This window comes from Protopterus annectens, chromosome 7.part0, assembly GCF_019279795.1.
Source record: "Protopterus annectens isolate FY-2018-M chromosome 7.part0, PAN1.0, whole genome shotgun sequence".
In the NCBI taxonomy this organism is placed as follows: Eukaryota; Metazoa; Chordata; order Ceratodontiformes; family Protopteridae; genus Protopterus; species Protopterus annectens.
Window position 1 is genome coordinate 1,833,222,265 of NC_056739.1, and position 15,325 is coordinate 1,833,237,589.

Genomic DNA, 15,325 nt, shown 5'->3' on the forward strand with positions numbered 1-15,325 from the left:
TTTAGGTCCTACCCCCACATTTTCATTTCATAATAATTTGTCATTACAACATCAGGTATGTTACAAGCAGTTTATAAAAAAACTCACATCTTCTGATTGAGTAAGGAGCTTTCCCTGCAGATTGTGTAGTGCGTGTAATTTGATTTGTGTCACTAACGCTACTGAATATCCAAGGCGGGGGTACAACATCAATATTGACTTCTAGTGTGAATGTTGTCTACTATGCAAAATGACGAGCATGCAAATGCTTCTACATTGGAAAGACCAACCTCATGCTTAAGGATAGAATTTTAGAGCATAAGGGGTACATACACAGCAATAAGTTGATGAGTTTATTAGCTGCACACGTTAAGGATTTTGGTTCTAATCACTTGTTTAAATTCACAGTGCTTGAAGTTGTTTATGAGAGTTTACAAGGTGGTGATATTCCTAATAAGACTGAATATTCTGAACTTAGATGGATATTTTGCTTTAAAGCAGACTCTACTCTTGGTTTGAATGACATGCGTTTTATTAAACCTGCCCTTAAAACATGCCCATTGAGGCATTGATTTCATTGGACTTCTATTTTTGAATGGGCTGTTTTAATGAATGGAGTTTATGAGGACTTGTTAGCAGGACAAATTTGTGTCCTAGAGACTCACTCATCTGTGGAGTAGACTCCCTCTCCACATCAAGCAGAGTACCTCATCATCCCTTTTTAAGCGCAACCTTGATAACTGGATGGGAAAAAGAAAATACACCTTTGGGATTCCACCTGTGTCCCTGCTGGACTGGGGCCTTTGGTGCTCACTTGTCTAAAAATGGGCTAATCTCTTGACTAGGCTTATAAGGGTCTCAGGGCCAATAACCTAGTAACTTCCTATGATCCTGTGATCCTATGAATGAATTTGAACATGTGATTGCATTTCTTTCTTTTGATTGGAGGTTTCATGCTTTATATCTATCATGTCAATTCTTAGGTTCATAGGTTCATAGGTTGGTACTAGGCTATTAGCCCTAGGGTCTATACAAGCTTAGCCATAACAATTCCCTGGCTATTTCTTCCCAGAATATTTATTTCCCTGGTCACCTGTCTAGCAGGGTGACTGATGTGACCCTCAGGGTAAATTTCCTATCTCCCATCCAATCATCAATGTTCCTTTTGAAAAGGGCCAAAGAGTCACTCAGCTTGAGATATATGGGAGGTCTATTCCAGAGTATGGGGAGTCTCTGGGTCAGGATCCTATCTCTCCAGCATGTCTTTTTCGTTGTGATGATCTGAAGAAGAGGAGTTTTCCATGAAAACACTTATCCTTTTGCATTTGCACTTTTATGCCTGTTTTATATCCTATTAAATAGTTGATTATACCCTTTTACCATGGTGTATCATGCTTGTCTTTTTATTTATTTCTTTAATGATATCTACTGCATCATTGAGCGATGAGAAATATACCCTTGAGTGTTTCTTATCTATACCATCATTGACTGATTGGCCTTGAAGGTGTGACAAATGATGCATTAAATTGCATTCTCCTGACTTCTATTTGGGTACTAGACCTACAGGGGTAATAATGAATGGCTCCAATGGGGGAGATTGAAATGGACCTTTAATACATTGTTTTTGACATTCCTTAAAATGAGGGATTGTACCATGTCTCCCTTTCTTTTTATTGATATTTAATTCTTGGATCATATGTGCTTGTGTTTTTTAGATCTTACTTCAGATAGATCTTACTGAAAAGCCATGAATGAATGAAGTCTTCAAAGAGGAAACTAGCTGCTTCCTCTTTTGGGTAATCTTTCTAAAGTTTTTTTGAGAAGATCTTGTTTGAAGGGTGAGTATTTCCATAATTATTTAAGTCTACAAAAATAGTGAGACCTGTTGGAACAAAGAAAAAAGTTCTGTCTCAATTTGTGATTGGTTCTGAAAAGGGCTGTACTCAGACTTGAGACTGATTGGAATTTGATAGACTCTTCAAATCCTTGAACCAATATTTAATGGTGGGATTCCTACATCCACAAGCATTGCAGATATGTGGGAATCTACATACAAGCCATTGACAGTTACTAGAATTAAAAGTCCAGCAGAATTTTCCTTTGGTAACTTCTTACTCTTTGGGTTGATCATGTCTACCATGACACTAAGCCAAGTATCTGCATGTCTGTTTTCCCATTTTAGTTGGCTATCTTTAACTTTCAATTTTCTGAATCTTTGGTAATAGCTGAACTAAGACATACCCCTTTTAAAACATGGGGCTGTTACATATTGAGGAAGTAAGCTAACAGAGAGGTAGGAATATAAGGGTGTTTTTGTAACCATACTGCTATTTAATGTATAAAACCAGCAATCCATTAGTCCCAGGACTTTATTTTTATGTTCTTGGTTTACATCTGCCTAGTACCACAAGTGCTTTTACTAAATATTTGGGTCCCTTTGGCTCAGTATCTGTGAGGCTGTGGGCCACTTTAGCATCAATGATGTCAAAAATACCTACAAAGTCTACTTTCCAAATTTTTTTCTTTAACCGTTTAGGATATTTACTCAGTGATTTTAAAACAGCTTGATGTAACTGCCTTTTGGATGTTTCTGTTATTGTTGTTGTAACTGGTATAGTTTGCTGAGAACATAATTGCCGCATTTTCCAAAGTCATGGTAGTAGGAATATCTTTGGATGTTGCACTAGAAACAGTGCCCTTACCCTGGTTATTAAAACATGGATCTTACAGGTTATTAGTGCTACTACTCATAATTTGGGCTAGATTAACCCTCCCTTCATCATTACAAGCATCAATAAAAGCATTTATCTACTCATCTAATTGACCGTCCTAAATTTGCCCTTGCCTACTATTATTTCCAAATGTTTCTGTACCCAAAGAAATATGTTGAATATGGTCACTGACGTCCTGTATAGGACATTCCCTCCTGGACTTCCTTCTAGCCTTTTTGGGATATGGACCTTCTTCCATAACTTCAGACTCATTTATTTGAGAGTCATTTCTCTTACAAATCAGCTGTGAAGAATCTGATATTTGTTTATTATTTTCTGCTGAAATTTCTTCAAAAAGTAACTTCACCTGAAATGTGATTCTTCCTCTGTTTGAGTTCCTGTATTAAGAAAGAAATAAAACAGATAATTAGTATACTAATAATTCTGCTAACATACTGCTTGTATGTATCTGACAGTTTATATATATGTGCATACATGTTTGAAATTGGGCATTAAATTTGTGTAATTGTCATAAATGTTTTATTTATTTTTTCATGCAGAATAAAATTGTTGTCAGAAATGTTAAGCAGAGCAGGTGGCTTGACAATATGTGAGTATAGAAGAATATGAAACCTAGAGATAATAGGTGAGATACAGTAAAGCAACATGACGTAACAAACTGCAACATTCCTGACAAAATCAGAGTATGAGCAGTGGACCTGTAGTATATTGTGAATGTCTTAAAAAAAAGAGAATATATGGTACCCTGAGGAGAATTAATCCATCGGGTCATAAAACACACATATCAAGAAATGTAGCCTATATCAGGAATTGTAGCACATGTGCAGACTGATGGCGAATAAAGAAAGATAGGTCTCAAGGGAATTGAACTCATAACTTTCATATTGAACATTTCCACGGTACTGCCTTAGCAAGGTGAGCTAATGTAGCAATCAGAGACTAAAAGGGGGGGGGGGTCATAAAACACATATTGTGGAAATGAAGCACATATGCAAGCTGATGGCAATGCAGATAGGTCTTAAAGGGAATTGAACCCTTGTCTTTCCCACTGAATGTTTCCCCTAGCACTGCATTAGGAAGAGAAACCACTGCAGTAGATGAAGGGGTAATAGATCACACATAACAGGGAAGTGTGGCACATATGTGGACTGATGGCAAGAAGAGAAACATGGGTTTAAGGAAACTGAACCTGTGAATTTCCCACTGAATGTTTCCATAGAATTGCATTAGCAAGGGGAACCACTGAAAAAGACCGAATAAAAGGGGTCATAAAACATGCATATCTGAGAAATGTTAACAAGACTGTAAATTGAGCAGTTGGAAAACAGCATGTAGCTTCCAGTTGATATGAAACGCGTAACCACTGCACTGACACAGTATGAATAATTGCATGTTTACACTGAGCCATCAGAGTGCAAATAGCAGGAACTGTGCAGTAGTTCAGATCAGTATGTGCATCAACGATTACTTCATTTATGTGAATGATTAGCACATACCAATGATAGGTATAAGATGTGTTGTGCCATTTCTCTATGGTTGTGTATGACCATAGATGTTGCTCACTGCTATCATGCAATAAATGACCACAGATATATATATATATATATATATATATATATATATATATATATATATATATATATATTTTTTGTTTTGTTTTTAATTATAAACCGTTTGTAGGCATGTGTGGGGTATTTATGTTTTTACCATATTATAAGTTGGAAATAGAATATTGGCTAGAGTTGAAAAGGGGAATCAAGCAGAGTACAGAACACATGATGATGCAAATAAGGAATGAGAAGAAGGGAGGTAGAACAGATGTCCATGTTTCACTTTTTCTCAGTTCAACAGTGGTAGATGAATCCATAAATGAATTTGGTTAGGTTGTTTCAAACTCATTGACATAATTTAAAACCTGATGGTATGAATGTTTTATTTGAAGGACATAGAACCTACAATAACAAGAAACAAGACATGCACCTGAAAGGATATGAATCCCTGCCATCATCACTGGTATATTCTTTTTTTTTTTTTTTTCAATTCCTTTTTATTAGGGTTATATCAAAACCAAATGAAGACAAGAAAACGATATAACAGAGAATAAAACAATAACATACAATATACAGACCTACAAACATAAAACCTATATACATTAATAACCTATATACAGTTCTCATCTATATCAAGCTATGCAGCATACAGAAATATGAGTTACAATCATGTCAGAATGAGTTCAAATATCATTTTCCAAGTGTCCTTCTGGGTCCTTTTTTTCCTCATGGAATACCATAAATATTTATGAGCCAGAAGTTGTTTACTAGCTGTTTGCTTGAATCCATCCCATGTTATTTCTTTCCAATTTAATGTGATGTAGTATTTTATTAGCATAAATGTTGTAACTAGAATGTGCGTGTGATTATTCTTCATTCCTATAGGAGGTACGTATAAGAGGGCAAATTTCCAGGATAAGGTTGATTTTTCATAGCCCATTTTCTCTAATTTGACTCTTAAGGCACACCAAAGTTTGCATGTACATTTACAACTCCAAAATATATGAATAATATCAGCTTCTTTGGAGGGGCAGAATTGGCAAAAAGGTGGGAGTTCTTTGTACATTTTATTTAATAATGTGGGCATAAAATATGCGTTGTTTAGGATCATAAGTTGAGTATATCTGATCTTCTGAAGGAGAATGTCTTTGGAAAATTTCTGAATTGCCTGTGCAATTATATTGGAGGTAATTGTAGGGTCTTGTTTTGTCCAGTAATTGGAGTGGATAGCTTCTTTCGTGTGTCTAAGTGAGATAATGAATTTATAGGTATTTGAGATCATTTTTTTTTTCCGTGTCATCATATCCCAAAGTGTTCTACATGTATCTATATGTTGATCTGGGATGTCAGTATCCTTCCAAAATCTGTAACATAATTCTTTCAGTTGTCTTACCATAATTGTATATTTAAACGGGAGATTAAGTTTGTTTCTAATATTAGTTATAGATTCCTGCCTAAGTAGATAAATGTCTAAAACTGTCTTTTCTTTCAGTAGTGGGTATGAATTCAGGTCAATCATCTTTTCATTTAGCTGAATATTGGGGTTAAGGTGTAAAGGTTGGAAAGTATAAAAAGCAGTTAATAGATTTAGTGATTGGAAGAGATTTTGTGTTATTTTAATTTGTTCCCATATGTCGTTTTGTATTTTGTATCTTCTTCTGGATATTCCCTGTAGAAATGGGAGGGCCTTGGGATTAAATTGTAATGTTTTAACATAGTTATGATATAATTTCAACCAGGTTGGGCACCACATATTGATTTGTTCCCTGTAATTTGCAATATTAGTTAGTCTACTACCTTTGGTAATTTCGTAATACAGTTTAAAGTCAGGCAAGCCCACTCCACCCCACCTTTGTCCTTTGGATATATAAGTTTTTGATAACTTATCCTGCTGGGTCTTGGATGCCAGACGAATTTTGAGAGGGTTGATTGGATGTTATTGAAGACTTTATTGTGGATCAGTGTATTGGTTGCGTTAAATATAAAATGTATTCTGGGGAGGATATTCATTTTAATGATGTCTACTCTAGAGAGAAGGGGGAGTTTCAATTGTGTCCATCTTACCAAGTCTTTTTGTATGGTGTTCCATGTTTTAATCACATTGTCCTGATAGTAATTATGTGCATCGGTATAGAATGCTATTCCTAGGTATTGTATGTGGTCACTGACTTTAATATTAGGTATAGTACCTGCAGTTGGGAATTGAGCATAGTTATTAATCGGGAATATTGTTCTCTTATCCAAGTTTACCTTATAGTTCGCGAACTTTGAAAATATTTCTATTGAATTATTGATTTTGTAAAGATCCGTGTTGGGAAGAGAATAATATATATTTAAGTCATCTGCGTACGCTGATAGAGAAATTTCAGTGTTAAAAAGGAGGGGTATATTATGAAATGTTCTTTGTTTTATTAGTAAGAATAAGGACTCAATATATAGGCTGAATAGGAAAGGTGATGGGGGCAGCCTTGTCTAATCCCATTGTTAATATTTATTTTTTTGGAGCTAAGTTTATTAATTTGTAGAGTGGTATATGCTCTGTTGTGTAAAGTGTTTATATAGTGAATAAACTGTGTAGGAAAGTTAAATTTTTGCAGAATCAAGGTCAGAAATGTCTTATTGATTCTATCAAATGCTTTAGAAGCGTCTATAGCTAAGGTGTAGATAGGTGTTTGTTTCTTTAGGGATAAAGATATCATTGCTTCAAGAGTTAGAGTTTGATCAACTGTTTGTCTCTGATTGATAAACTCGGATTGTTCTGGGGAAATAATTTTTGTAATTATGGTCTTAGTTCTATTAGCCAAAATTGCTGCCATAATTCTCATATCCAAATTAATAATAGAAATGGGCCTGTAATTATTAGGGTTGGTCATGTCCTTGTTTGGTTTAGGTATTAATATGGTTCTGGATGCATTTAGGTGCGGGTCAGAGATACCCTCTTGTATTATGTGATTATATAGGTGATGTAGTATGATTGATATCTTAGAACTAAAGCATTTGTAGAACGGCTGAGAAACCATCAGGACCCGGCACCTTATTATTTTTGAGGTTATTAATTATAGTTTTGATGTCCACTTGTGTAAGTTCTGCTGATAGAGAAGTTTGTTGTTGTACCTCTAGCCTGGGGAAGTTTAGTTCATTAATAAATAAAAGTAGTTCCTGTTCATTGAATGTTTTGGGGGTAGGGTTGTACACTTCTTCATATATCCTCTCGAAGACCTTAACTATATCTTGTGAGTTAGAGTAACTGTTTTGCTGAAAAATAAGTTCCGAGATATGTGGATTAGGTTTATGTTGATTCAACAGTCTTGCCAAGAATCTAGAGGGGAGTTGGGCCCACTGTGAGTAATTGGCTAGGTTTTTTGTTTCTTGAAATGATAGGTTTTCTGCTTGTAGTGCTAATAACTTAGCTTGAAGTTGATTAATGGAGTTCTCTACCTCCACGGAATAAGACTGCTTTAGCCTAAGCTCAAGTTTAGATATTTCATCCTTAATACTTTTTTCTTTGGTGAAAATATTTTTCTTATAGAAAGCGTATTTATTGATTAACATGCCTCTAATTAATACCTTGGTGGTAGCCCAAGTTATATCAAACAGAAAGGTGTTATCTACAATAGTTAAAATGCATTGGTCCAGTAAGAAGTCAATTTATTTTCTAATATCTTGTTTTTCTAATAAGTTAGGGTTCAAGTGCCAGAGTCTATTATTGTTATGTCGTGAGTGCAATGTGCCCAATCTATTGTAAGGGTGATTTTCGAGTGATCCGATAGAGATCTGGGTTCTGTGTCTAGTGAAAGTTTAAATTGTAATAGGGTGTCCGAGACTAAGAAGAAATCCAGTCTGGACCAAGTTTTATGACACTGTGAAAAGAAGGTAAAACCTTTACTATTAGTGTGAGGGACGGTAATGAGGTGATGAGGTAATGAGGTAAATTCAACTCACAGGCCACTACTGCCCTTTTCGAAATCAAAAATGATTTTAGACTTAGCGACCCACACATCACTGATATATTCTATCTCAGTGCTTTGGCATGATATGACACAGAGTCACATGTAGGAAAAGTTTCTGGAAAGCACATTTTAAGGGAAATGGAACCATGATAGCAAGAAATATAGAAATATACCTGCATGTAGCTGAGCTCAATCCTCTCACTCTGATATATCCTCACTGAAGGCATTAGCCAGGCAAGCTTCAGAATCATTCATAGGGAATGTATCAATGTAATACATTGCAGGAAAACACATGATAGCACCTAAATGCGCATGAAACCCTACCTTTTGCAATTATATTTTATACACCAGTATCTTGTTAAATGAAGCCACAAAACAACCTGTAGTTAAGGGGCTAGAAAATACACATTTCAGGGGAATGTTAGAAAAGTATTGAAGACTGAAAACTGAACATTGGATAAAAAACATCTGGGAAATGAAACCATTCTGCCAGTGCATTGCAATGTACACAGCATTGCATGAGTACACCGAGCCATGGAACTGTCACATATACATATTATGTTTACCTAATTTCATATTGTTGTGGTAGATTGACAGTGCAGACCTCAATGGATTTAAACCCCTGCCTGTGAAGGAGTCAGGAAATACACATTTCAAGGGAATGTTAAAATGGTACTCCAGACTGAAAAGTGAATATTGGATAACAACTCTCTAAGAATTAATCCCTCCTGGACTGTATTGACAGTGAACAGGGCACTGCATGAGTACACTGCAGCATTGCAGCTGCCACATGTGAGCATAATATTTATGTCACTTTGTATTGGCATATCAAGCTATTAATGCATGAGACAGATACTTTAGCAGACTGCTACAAGTTCGACATAAATGGATTTGATTTTCTACCTATTAAATTTACATTCTGCAGAACCATGTATTATCAAGTCATACCACCAAAAAACATATACTGAAAATGGCAGGAAACACATATTTCAGGGCCATGTTAAAACATTGTTCATATATGTTTTAAAATATGCTCTTTGTGGGCATGTGTGCAGTGTTATTGTTATTATTGTCTTATATTTTGGGGATGTGAGTGTAAGACAGAGATGAGAAGTGGAAGCAAGCAATGAGAACAACACAAGGAGAACAAATACACAATGAGCAGAATGGAGGTGGGATAGCAGCCCACATCTCACAACTTCCTACCTCAACAATGGCAGATGAAGAATCCAGACATAAATTAGGATAGGAACCTTTAAACTCTCTGGCAAAATTTAGGCACTAATTGTAGGAATTGTTACTTTTAAGGGATGAAACACATGATAACAAAAAAGAGACATACAGACATGAATGTCATTGAATTCATGGCTTAGTTACTGATCTTCTCTAGACCAGCAATAGCATGGCATGACAATGAAACACTCATAAGACACACTTAAAAAAAATATTTCGTATGTATGTTAGAACACTGCTGATTTGTGAAAATTGCACATGTTAAAACAACACACAACAAGCAGTAGATCAAACTCCCCCACCTGTCATTTTATGAGTAACACTTTCAATGCAGTATCTGTTGTGGATGTGTCTACACCCAGGAGAGGTCATCCCCATGGCCATGGCCATGGTCATCATCATGGCAGCACATAATCTAGCAGATGTCAGTCATAGTCAGTTACCACATCAACATCTAGCCAAGGTCATGGGACAGGCAGTGCAACTTCTGCAGAACCAGCTCTCATGGGTGGTAGAATTAACAGGAACCTGAACCTTCTGTCTTTTATACCCTGGACCTGTCCAGCAGGCCACTGCTCACTGCTGAACCACATGCTGATGCTATGTCCATACACACACATGCACACACGCACACACGCACACACGCACACACACACACACACACACACACACACACACACACACACACACACACACACACACACACACACACACACACCATTCACTCCATGCACACACACCAGCCCAACCCCGAGTGTATCCCACATATCCACTGACCCTGACCCTTCTCAACATTAACCCACCATAACAGCTGTGACATTTCCCATCAAAAGCATTTTTTCTTATTATATACCTCACTGCCTCCCATTACACACTTCCTTCTGAAAGACACACACTCATGTTCTCCCTTCCTTACCTGTGCAGACGACAAATGTGCTCCGCCCATTGTACCTTGCTACCAGGGTTGCCTAAGTCTGATGCACAAGGTGACCAGTCGATGCATGGATAAGAACTGTCTTGTGTTTCTGTTTGCATCATTTTTTCTGTAAGTATTTGCTTAACTCTAGTATAGTTATGGACTCCTTTCTCCTCCTGTGTAAATGGTAACTGTGACCTGGCCTTTGCACATTGTTAATTGGGTTACCAACATCTGCAGCATAGTGGGGCAACCTATGCATTGGTAAGCACAGTCTGATGTTTATGTATGCATCACTTGTACTGCATGTATCAGCTTAGCTCCTGTTGTAAAGTTGTGTTCTGTCTGCTGCCTCTTTGCTAATGCCTTAATGTATTGTGCCCAACTCCATCTGGCATGGTCATCTTCTGCTGCTGCTACTCCTCCTCTAACTCACTAATCTCAGCTGACACTGCCTGCAGTGATGAGAACTGCTGTTCCTGGAGAAGGTTGCACTACTCTAACAGCTTCCTAACTATTATATTGCTTAACACAGCACCCACAGTAAGCATTTTAACATGTGGTGGAGGTCATACTGCAGGGCACTACCAGTTGCATTCAGGCAGTGAAAACATGAGTTTAGCAGTCTAAACATATGTTCTGTGATAATTCTGGTTTGCAAAAGGGCATGGCTGCAGCCATGTTCAGCATAGTTAAGATGTTTTCCAGTTGGTGCCATTATCCTGGGTTCCAGGATCACAAGATGCCCCTGTGGGAAGTCTCCCCTTGCAAAATGTTGTTAGAGGTCATATATGCCATATGTGAATGTGGAGGAAACTGCCTGTGTGGCCTGCACACACAATGTAGATGATACTCTTTGCATTACAGACCACCTAATGGTTGATCGAGTAATGCCCATTATGGTTCCAGTTCATACTTGTATGTTCACTAGGTCAGACCTTTATTTCAATGACCATAGAGTCTATAGCTCCCAAGTATCTCAGGGAAGTTGGCTATAGCATAGAAGTCCTGCATAGTGCTTTTTCTCTCCTCTGCAGTATGTAGTGACCACATATGTTCTTCCACTTGCTGAAGAATGTTATTGAGGAATTGATTGACTATTCTCAAGGCAGATGCCTGAGATACCCCCACTGCGTGGGTCACAGAAAGAGATTCCTGCATCTAATATATGTAAAGCCACACATACCTTTATATTTACTGGAATAGGCACAGCATGACTTCCACAGTGCTGTAGATGAGGCCATCATATGTGCACAGTTAGTTGCATAGTGTTTCTGTCCAAACAGCATTGGTCCAATATGTTGTTTTCATGGAAGGGATGAAATGTCAGGCATGCTCAGAAGACCTGGTACCTCATGGGGAAATGTTGGGCAACATCGGCTGGAGCATCTGCAATAAGAATCTCTTGCAAATACACATCTACAATGGTTACTATAACTTCTAACACTGTGAACTACCTGCTGAATATGCACATCTGGTTGTGAACAGAACTAAAGAAGGTGTAGTATCACTGAGCGGCATTTAAACATTTATTTGCTGCACCATATATTTTTGCCTCATTACCATATGCAGTGTGTCATTAATCAGTCATTAGCAAATAACATGGCTGACTATGTAGGAAAGAGTTTAGCACCAATACACATCCGAAACATCCATATGTGTCAAAGCTGCTGTACCAGGAATAAAATCCACCGACAATCTTTCACAAGAAACAAACGATTTATTAGGAACAGGAATGATGAGCGCTTTCGCGTGGTAGCATCCACGCTTCTTCAGATAAATCATGTAAGTTTGTATCAAGATTTTATAGTACCGCTCCAAGGCGGGAAAGTCTGCTCATTATCCAATTAATTAATTAAATCCATTCAATACCAAAAGATTCTAAAAAACTCTAAAAATCTAAGTACATTCTGATAAAGCTAACAGTGAACGTTCTAGCCATTAAAGTGCGCTTGTAGATATGGAGCGCAAACCAAGACAGCCGATACATTATTACAAATATGCTGCCTGCATTTTGTATGTTTTCTTATAGGCTTTATAATGTAAATTAATACAACAACAGGGCTAGAACAGTAATATCAGAATATATATATATATATATATATATAAACATCAACTTAATTAATTAATGAACTAAAATCCATCTATTTATTTATTTAAAACCTATGTAAATGCACTGTTAAAAATGTACCTATTCTATATGTTTATAAATACAAATTGATATAACAATAACAATATTTAATTTTAATTATATTTAATATAAACTATACTTATAAGAGGAATCATTAAATCCTGTGAAACTATTGAACCTGTCACTAGGAACTAGTGACAATGCTGTGCTTACATACTCATATTAAGGATATCTGTAAACATACAATGTAACATATTTGAATGAGAAAAGTATAAGATATTAATATCATATGATAACATTGCATTTCTTTAATACATTATAGATGCAATTTGTAACATCTATATATGTATTGCATAGCTGTAAATATTTGAGATTAAGGCACTAATACTTGTTGTGTCCATCAAAAAATCAACATATTATTTCCTAGATATTAATAGGGGTTTGATGGGCACATGACTATTAAGACCTGGTTCAATATGTGCGCCCAACCGAAGAATCCATTCAAGTTCCATTAATGCCAACTGATTCTCTATATCCCCACCTCTTTTATTTGAGACCACTATCTGTAAGACTCTGAAAGAGAAGGAGTGTGTTGAGAATTCTTTAACATGTTTGGCTAACGCATTATTATCAATAACTTTCCTTATATCATAAAGATGATTATATATGCGTTCCTGTAACCTTCTTTTTGTCAGTCCTACATAGAAGGCTTCACATCTGTTGCAGGTGGCTAAATAAATCAAATTCCTGGTATTGCAGCTTGCTCGAAAACTAGGTTTGAAAACATAATGAATACTGGGATGTGTGAAGTTCTGTGTCTTAGTGATGTATCCACACCTATTGCAACTGTAGCATGGATAGGTGCCTAAAGCCTTAAATGTATTATTGCTTACCATAGTACTTAATGGATCTTTTATAAGATTTATATCTCCACATAAAATTCTTTTTAGATTCCTACAATTTTTAAAGATAAAAGAAGGGTTTTCCCTACAATACTCTTGGTAAGAGAATCTATTTTAAGAATGTGCCAATTAGTGTGTATAATCTGCTGGATCTTATTGATATCACTAGTATATGCAACAGTATATCTACATGAATTACTTCTGGCTTCTTTATTCTTACTAAAACTTCTGCCATTATTCTTAATTTCGCTAACTTCATTGTTTCTAGGGATAGATAAAACATCTCCTAAGATATTTAATTTTATATTAGAGACCATGGTGGGACTGTATCCTCTGTCTATGAATAATTTTTCTAAAAGCTGTGCTTCTTTATTTAAGTCATCAGTATTGCTACAGAGTCTCTTAATTCTAGTGTATTGACTCTTAACTATAGCTTGGAATGTATGGCGGGGGTGCATGCTATCAAAACTTAGCATGGAGTTTTTCCAAGTTGGTTTCCTATATAGAGTGGAGTCTAATGTGCCTTCACTTGTTAGCCTGACTGTGACATCTAAGAAATGAATTTCCTGATTTGAAACCTCTCTGGTGAACCGTAAAAATGTGTTTGTAGAATTTAAATAAAGGAAGAAGCGTTCAAATGATTCCATATTGCCTTCCCAAATGATTATGACGTCGTCAACAAAACGTCTATAAAGTTTGACAAACTTAAACTGCTCATGTGTAAAAAGATAGAGTTTCTCCCACCATAACACCACAAGGTTGGCGTAGGTGTTAGCGCAGGGGGTGCCCATGGCCACCCCCCACTTTTGTAAATAAGTATCACCACTAAACACAAAGGCATTGTTAAAAAGCACTAATTCTAACAATTGATCTATCAATATGATTCTATTTTTCGAAAAACCAGTTTCTTTAACTAATAACTCATTTACATATTGCATTCCGATGTCATTGGGTATCGAAGTAAATAGATCCTTGACATCCAAAGTGACTAAGAGATACGACTGATTTCTGTTCAAGTGCAATTCTCTGATGTCATTCAAAAAATCATGTGTATCTTTTAGTATGGTAGGTGACTGATTTACTACAGGTCTTAATATATTCTCAATTAGTTGTGAAGCATTTGCTGTAATCCACATATCTCCTGATACTATAGGTCTTAATGGTACAGGATTTGTGCCCTTGTGTACCTTGGGTATGCCTTTAATGGTGGGAGTGACAGGATGTTCTATATACAAAAACTCATATACTTCTTGGCTAATCTGCCTGCACATGAGCAAGTCATAAAAGACGTCTTTTACTGATTTGATTATTTTGATAACTGCTTCTTGAGTAATGGCAGTATATGTGTCTGTGTGTTGTAACATCTGAATCATGCCTGTAACGTAGTCCTGTGTGTTTAGAAGAACTACTCCCCCTCCCTTATCAGCTGGCTTGACGACTACATGAGCATTGTGTTTTAGTTCATTTAGAGCACGATATTCCTGTGGAGTCAAATTATAGAATCTGCCCTTCTTATTAATGTTACTAAACATAGAGTAAAATTGGTTTTCACAAGCTCTAAGAAAACATTCTATGTGTAGAGGCATATCAGGAACAAATACACTTTTCTTTCTTATGAGATCATGCCCCCATTCTTTTGATGCTGAATCATTAAAAATTAATTTCAAACACAAGTTTCTGCAAAACATTCTCAAATCAAGTAAGGTGTCTGTTAGAGTGGCCTGGGTGGCCGGTATAAAACTAAGACCCCTATTCAAGACCTTTGCAGTAACATTGTCCAAAATATAATCAGAAAGATTAAACAACAAGTTCGAAGTCATGTTTTCTTTCTCCTGTTGTGGACAAACGTTTCCGCCGAATATTTTCTCTTTCGTGAATCTCTGCTGTGTGATCTTCCCCTGTTGGAATAAGCAGGGGTTCGTTTTTGGTACG